The following is a 6,948-nucleotide window of genomic DNA, read 5'->3' on the forward strand; positions in this document are numbered from 1 at the left end:
GAGGGGGAGGGGAAGAGGTGGGGCGGGGAGGGGAAGAGGTGGGGCGGGGAGGGGAAGAGGTGGGGCGGGGGGAGGGGCCGCGGTCTGTGAGCGCGATCCCCGGGACTGATTCCCCCTTTTCCCCCACCGGGATGAGGAGGCCCGGGCCTACCTGCTCCGTTCTCTCCGCTCCGAGCCGCCTCAGTCACTCGCTCCCCGCCCGTCACCCGCTCCCTCCGTCCCGCGCTGATTGGCTGCCCGCCGCCAATCACAGCGCTTCCCCGCCCTCCCGGGGGCGTGACCGCAAGTCCCACCACTCACAGCTAACGCCGCTGTCCCACCCGCTATTCTATTGGTTAGGAGCGACGTCAATCAACCATGGGGCGCCGCTCCACTCCAGCTACGCACTTAGTTTCTACTGGATAATTCTGATGTCAATCTGCCAATGGGCGGACACTTCTGGCAAGTATTAATTTTCTATTGGATAAGATTGATGTCAATCAGAAAAGGGCGGATGCTTCAGCTGTAGAACTGACTTCTATTGGATAATATTGCTGTCAGTCAATTACGGGGCGGGACGGTACGCCCACCAGGCATTTAGCTTCTAATTGGACAAGCTTGCTGTCAATCAATAAAAGGGCGTGCGCTTCTATTTCGGCTTCTATTGGCTAATCCCGATGTCAATCAAGTATTGGGCGGGTACATTTGCGGTGAGCTTGATTTCTATTGGACGATGTCGCCGTCAGTCAATCGGTGGGCGGGCACCGCAGCCAAGTGTTCAGTTTCTATTGGGTGATTCCGCTGTCACTCTGGCTCATAGAAACATAGAAGATAGGAGCAGGAGTCGGCCATTCGGCCCCTCGAGCCTGTTCCGCCATTTAATGAGATCATGGCTGATCATCCAAATTCAGTACCCTGTCCCTGCCTTCGCCCCATATCCCTTGATCCCTTTAGCCTCAAGAAATATATCTAACTCTTTCTTGAATATACTTAATGAACTGGCCTCCACCGCCCTCTGTGGCAGAGAATTCCACAGGTTCACCACTCTCTGGGTGAAGAAATTCCTCCTCATTTCAGTCCTAAATGGCTTACCCCTTATCCTTAGACTATGACCCCTGGTTCTGGACTCCCCGGCCATCAGAAACATCCTTCCTGCATCTAGTCTGTTCCAGGCCTGACAGAATTTTATAGGTTTCGATGAGATCCCCTCTCAATCTTCGAAACTCCAGTGAGTATAAGCCCAATCGACACAATCTCTCCTCATACGTCATTCCTGCCATCCCAGGTATCAGCCTGGTGAATCTTCGCTGCACTCCTTCCATGGCAAGAACAGCTCAGCAAGAACAATTTAATATAGCAGCCCAGGGAGGCTGTCCTGGAGCCGGGTCAAGGACAGAATCTATACGGCGAGAGTTAAGAAATAACAGCGGTGCCATTACAGTTTAGGTGTATTCTAGATCACCAACTAAGATGCGTCCCCTGGGATCACGTGGGCCGTGGAGAGCCAATGGTAGCAGGGAATGCTTCATTCATAAACTTGACAGGAAGACCTGTCAAACCTATAAATACTATAAGCCCCAAAACATCACTAAAACTTCAAATAAATGTTTTTAAAATCACATTTTTAAAATAACTATAAATTACATAAAATAACTATTTTAAACAATAATTTAATTTTTGAAAATATTAATTACATTTTCTAACAGGGCTAAAAATAAACTTACCTTTCTTTAAAGTATTTAAAAATAATAAACCTGTGGAAAAAATGTTTTAATTTTAATTAATTCACCACTTACCTTGTTAAAAGCAGGCCTTTCGCCTGCTTTTTACATGTGTAACTCCTGCAGACTTACCCTCCCGGAGAACCCTTCAAAAAAAACTTAAGTTCCAGGCGTACGCGCTGCCTCTCCGGCGTACACGTTCAACCTCTGAACCCCTTCCTTTAAGGGAACGGAAGTTCCGGTTTCCCGCGCATGCACAGTGCATGCACGAAACCGACACTTCCATTGGGCCTACGGGTGAGTACCCCGTGCGTACTCACCCGTGGAGACCCAAATTTCTGGGCCATTGACTCTATCTCCACCTTGAATATATTCACTGACTCCGCCTCCACAGCTCTCCGGGGTGGAGAATTCCAAAGATTTACGACCCTCTGAGAGAAGAAATTCCTCCTCATCTCCGTCTTAAATGGAGACCCCTTATCCTGAAACTGTGCCCCATAATTCTAGATACCCCCACAAAGGGAAACATCCTCCTGGCATCTACCCTATCGAGCTCCCTCAGAATCTTATACATTTCAATAAGATCACGTCTCATTCTTCTAAACTCCAATGAGTATAGACCCAACCTGTTCAACCTTTCTTCATAAGACAACCCCTTCATCTCAGGAATCAACCTAGTGAACCTTCTCTGAACTGCCTTCAATGCAAGTATATCCCTCCTTAAATAAGGGGACCAAAACTCTACGCAGTACTCCAGGTGTGGTCTCACCAGCGCCCTGTACAGTTGTAGCAAGACTTCCCTACTTTTATACTCCACCACCCTTGCAATAAAGGCCAACATTCCATTTGCTTTCCTAGTGGGAAGAATATAGAGGAGCAAATTTGCAGGGAAATTACAGAGAGCTGCAAGAACTATAGAGTAGTAATAATGGGGGACTTCAATTATCCTAATATAGACTGGGATAGTAATAGTGTAAAGGGCAGAGAAGGGGAAGAATTTCTGATGTGTGTTCAGGAGAACTTTCTTGATCAGTATGTTTCCAGCACAACGAGGAAGGAGGCATTGCTGGATCTGGTTCTGGGGAATGAGGTAGGTCAAGTGGAGCAAGTGTCTGTAGATGAACATTTAGGGAACAGTGATCATAGTATCATAAGGTTTATATTAGCTATGGAAAACGACAGGGAGTAATCTAGAGTAAGAGTGTTTAACTGGGGGCAGGCCAATTTCAGTGGGATCAGAACGGATCTGGCCTGGGTAAACTGGAATCAAAGATTCACAGGCAAAACTGCAATGGAACAATGGGCTGCCTTTAAAGAGGAAACAGTTCAGGTACAGTTGAGGTACATTCCCAATAGGGGGAAAGGGAGGGCAACTAAAGTCAGGGCTCCCTGGATGACGAAAGAGATAGGGAGTAAGATGAAGCAGAAAAAGGGGGCATATGACAGATGTCAAGTTGCAAATATATAGAAAGGTCAGAGGAGAAGTGAAAAAGAAAATAAGGGGCAAAGAGAGGGTATGAGAATAGAATGGCAGCCAACATAAAAGGTAATCCAAAAGTCTTCTATCGACATATAAATAGTAAAAGGGTAGGAAGAGGAGGGGTGGGGCCAATTAGGGACCAAAAAGGAGACCTACGCATGGAGGCAGTGGGTATAGCTGAGGTACTAAACGAGTACTTTGCATCTGTCGTAGAACGAGTAAAGGAGGAGGAAGTGGAGTTACTTGATAGGATAAAAATTGATAAAGAGGTATTAGAAAGGCTGGCTGTACTTAAAGTAGATAAATCATCAGGAGCAGATGGGATGCATCCTAGGATGCTGAGGGAATTGAGGGCGGGAATCACGGAGGGTACTGGCCATAATATTCCAATCCTCCTTAGATACGGGGCTGGTGCCAGAGGACTGGAGAACTGCATATGTTACACCCTTGTTCAAAAAAGGGTACAAGGATAAACCCAGCAACTACAGGCCAGTCAGTTTAACCTCGGTAGTGGGGAAGCTTTTAGAAACAGTAATCAGGGACAAAATTAACAGTCACTTGGACAAGTGTGGATTAATTAAGGAAAGCCAGCACGGATTTGTTAAAGGCAAATCGTGTTTAACTAACTTGACTGAGTTCTTTAATGAGGTAACAGGGAGGGTTGCTGAGGGTAATGCAGATGGCGTGGTGTACATGGATTTTCAAAAGGCGTTTGACAAAGTGCCACATAATAGGCTTGCCCATGAAGTAAAAAGGACAGTGGCAGCATGGATACGAAATTGGCTAAGTGATAGGAAACAGAGAGTAGTGGTGAACGGTTGTTTTTCAGACTGGAGGAAGGTATGCAGTGGTGTCGGTCGGTTCTAGGACCACTGCTTTTCTTGATATATATTAATGACTTGGACTTGGTGTTCAGGGCACAATTTCAAATTTGCAGATGACACAAAACTTGGAAATATAGTGAACAGTGAGGAGGATAGTGATAGACTTCAGGATGACCTAGACAGGCTGATGAAATGGGCAGACACGTGGCAGATGAAATTTAACGCAGAATAGAGGTATAGAGTACAAAAGTGTGGAAATTATGATGAACGTGTATAAAACACTAGTTGGGCCCCAACTGAAGTACTGTGTCCAATTCTGGGCACTGCGCTTTAGGAAGGAAGTGAAGGCCTTAGAGAGGGTGCAGAAAAGATTTACGAGAATGATTCCAAGGATGAGGGATTTCAGTTACATGGATAGGCTGGAGAAGCTGGGCTTGTTCTCCTTGGAGCAGAGAAGGTTGACAGATTTGATAGAGGTGTTCAAAATCATGAGGAGTCCAGACAGAGTAGATAGAGAGAAACTGTTCCCATTGGCGGAAGGGTCGAGAACCAAAGGACACAGATTTAAGGTGATTGGCAAAAGAACCAAAGGCGACACGAGGAAAAACTTTTTTACGCAGCGAGTGGTTAGGATCAGGAATGCACGGCCTGAAAGGGTGGTGGAGGCAGACTCAATCATGGCTTTCAAAAGGGAATTGGATAACAATCTGAAGGAATGAAATGTGCAGGGTTACAGGGAAAGGGCGGGGGAGTGGGACTAGCTGAAGTGCTCTTGCAGAGAGCCGGCACGGGCTCGACGGGCCGAATGGCCTCCTTTGTGCTGTAACCATTCGATGATTCTAATATCGTAAAACGCCCTGAGCCACCATAACAACGTTTATGCGAACAGGACAGCCAACAATGCATTCACAGGTGCAATGTGATGTTATTTTATGGGCAGCAAAATTGCCCGGATAATGCGACCAAGAAACTCAACATGTCCCACCGCTGCACCGCGTCAATCAACAATGTTGAACCACACGGAAATACAGAAGGAACTTGCGTCTTTCGGGTGAGACGTTAATCTGAGGCCTTGTCAGCTCCCCTCAGGTGAACATAAAAGATCCCACGGCACTATTTCGAAGAAGAGCAGGGGGGAGTTCTCCCCAGTGTCCTGGACCAATATTATCCCTCAACCAACATCACGAAAAGCAGATGATCTGGTCATTGTCACGTTGCTGTTTGTGGGAGCTTGCTGTGCATAAATTGGCTGCCGTGTTTCCCACATTACAACAGTGACTACACTTCACAAAGTACTTCATTGGCTGTAAAGCACTTTGGGGCGTCCTGAGGTCATGGAAGGCACGATATAAGTGCAAGTTCTTTCTTTATCTCTATCGCATCTTTCAGAACAACTTACATTTATGTAGCGCCTTTAACATAGTAAAACGTCCCAAGGCGCTTCACAGGTGCGATTGTCAAACAAAATCTGACACCGAGCCACGTAAGATATTAGGACAGGTGACCAAAAGCTTGGTCAAAGAGGTAGGTTTTAAGGAGCGTCTTAAAGGAGGAGAGAGAGGTGGAGAGGTTTAGGGAGGGAATTCCAGAGCTTACAGCCTTGAAAATGGAGTTCAGATGCAGATCAGCCACAATCTAATTGAATGGTGGAACAGACCTTCTCCTGTTCCTATGTTAAGAGGAAGGGAAAGGATCGTGCGCCACGGTCACAGGACGTCAGAATGATAAATAAGAAGGTTACCGTCAAAGTACTGGGGGCTGCAACAGGCTGGGCAGTGGCTGGGGCCAAAGAGGAGGGAGGACGCAAGAGGCAAGGCCGGATGGGCTGACGAACATTTGTGAGGGAACGATGCACATGACAATGTAACAGAAACTGGAGTAGGGAGGCTGGAAAGAAAGGCACCGAGTATCAGGGCAGAGAGGCAAGCTTTAACAAACTCGTTGCTTGTTTGCCAATACGCGTCAACAAGAAGGAGATTGTCGGGGAATGGCAGGCTGCGGAATGGCAGTAGCACAGGAAGATCCCAAGATCCAAGATGCTCCTTCGAGCAGAGAAGGTTAAGGGGAGATTAATTCCATTTTCCCACTTTAGTTCAATAATCCTTAACACCCTTACCCAACAAAATCTATCAATCTCAGTCCTGAAACTTTTATTTGATCCCCCTCCCTCCCAGCCTCAACAGGTTAAGGGGAGACTTGATCGAGGTGTTCAAAAACTTGAAGGTTTTGATGGAGTAAATAAGGGGAAACTGTTTCCACTGACAGGAGGGTCGGTAACCAGAGGACACAGATTTAAGGTAATTGGCAAAAGAACCAGAGGCGACAGGAGGAAAATCAATTTTTACACAGCGAGTTGTGATCTGGAATGCGCTGCCTGAAAGGGCGGTGGAAGCAGATTCAACAGTAACTTTCAAAAGGGAATTGGTTAAGTAGTTGAAAAGGAAACATTTTCAGGGCTCTGGAGAAAGAGCTGGGGGAGTGGGACTAATTGGAGAGCTCTTTCAAAGAGCCGGCACAGGCACGATGGGCCAAATGGCCTCCTTCTATGCTGTATCTTTCTATGATTCTAACAGGCGGATTGCCTGACTGTAAAAGACACAGCGAATTAAACTAAAATTTTAAACGGTGGTAAAAATGTAGTTTAAAGTAGCGACGCTTACCTGGAGAGCTATCTGTCGAAATGGAGCTTCGAGGTGATCCTGGAAGGAGCAGCAGCAACACTTAGTGTTGGGAGGCCGAAAGGTTCTCGAAATGATTTCTAACGAAAGGTCATTGAGCTGAAAAGTTGGCCCCGATCCTGACTGGGGCGGGATTTCACAGCAGGGCGGGGGAGGAGTTCTGAAAGGCCAGGTTTCTCTCAACGTGCGTGCTATTTTTCAACAGGTCCCCCGTCTGGAGGCCAGCTGTACTGACAGGCTCGGCTCCCGGTCGGGCGGAGAACGCT

General features: G+C 46.9%; 1 protein-coding gene across 6 annotated transcripts in view; it reads right to left on the reverse strand.

Moving 5' to 3' along the window:
- The window catches only part of far1 (fatty acyl CoA reductase 1), a 136,048-nt gene extending 129,329 nt beyond the window's left edge, over nt 1-6,719 (reverse strand). For 4 of the 6 annotated variants that reach the window (XM_086008353.1, XM_086008352.1, XM_086008351.1 and 1 more), the window contains exon 1: nt 152-220. The gene's annotated coding sequence lies outside the window, so the exon portion shown is untranslated. Of the gene's footprint in view, nt 1-151; nt 221-6,664 lie in introns of those variants that run through there. The other 2 variants (XM_086008349.1, XM_086008348.1) reach the window with 2 other exon arrangements.
- Between the last annotated feature and the right edge of the window lie 229 nt (nt 6,720-6,948).

The sequence above is a fragment of the Somniosus microcephalus genome, chromosome 15 (genome assembly GCF_052327205.1).
Source record: "Somniosus microcephalus isolate GS21.2 chromosome 15, FLI_Smic_1.0, whole genome shotgun sequence".
Classification (NCBI taxonomy): domain Eukaryota; kingdom Metazoa; phylum Chordata; class Chondrichthyes; order Squaliformes; family Somniosidae; genus Somniosus; species Somniosus microcephalus.